We start from the raw sequence: 610 nt of genomic DNA, 5'->3' as shown, positions 1-610 counted from the left end.
GAAACGTCCTGGCAGATTAAAACTGTGTGGTGCCGGACCGAGACTCGAACTTGGGACCTTTGCCTTTCGCGGGCAAGTGCTCTACCAACTGAGCTACCCAAGCACGACTCACGCCCGGTCCTCACAGCTTCACTTCTGCCAGTATTTCGTTTGGTAGGTAGGAGACGAGATACTGGCAGAAGTAAAGCTGTGAGGACCAGGCGTGAGTCGTGCTTCGGTGGCTCAGATGGTAGAGCACTTGCCCTCGAAAGGCAAAGGTCCCGAGTTCGAGCCTCGGTCGGGCACACAGTTTTAATCTGCCAGGAAGTTTCATATCAACGCACACTCCGCTGCAGAGTGAAAATCTCATTCTGGAAGTTACATAATTGTCTATCAAGTAAATCAAGCTTTTTTTTTCCAAATAATGTTAGTAGTTAAGATGTTATTCTACACACAATGTTCGTTTATCTAGCAGGTCCGATCCCAGAACTGTATTTAGTGTTACAGAGAACACACCAGAACTTACATTGAGTCAAAATGATAATACACAAAAATGTTAGTTTTGCCAGCATGGAAAAAGGCCATATACCTTATGGATTATTTGAAAAACAAGACCTGCCAGTAATAAAGC

The 610-nt window shown here is 44.9% G+C and overlaps 1 non-coding gene across 1 annotated transcript; it reads left to right on the top strand.

Moving 5' to 3' along the window:
* Nucleotides 1–210: 210 nt before the first annotated feature.
* Nucleotides 211–285, top strand: Trnas-cga (transfer RNA serine (anticodon CGA)). The gene has a single exon. It is a non-coding gene; the product is annotated as a tRNA-Ser (tRNA).
* The last annotated feature ends 325 nt before the right edge of the window (nucleotides 286–610 follow it).

This window comes from Schistocerca nitens, chromosome 6, assembly GCF_023898315.1.
Source record: "Schistocerca nitens isolate TAMUIC-IGC-003100 chromosome 6, iqSchNite1.1, whole genome shotgun sequence".
Classification (NCBI taxonomy): domain Eukaryota; kingdom Metazoa; phylum Arthropoda; class Insecta; order Orthoptera; family Acrididae; genus Schistocerca; species Schistocerca nitens.
Note: the sequence above shows the minus strand (reverse complement) of the source record. Positions and strands in the feature narration are given on the sequence as shown.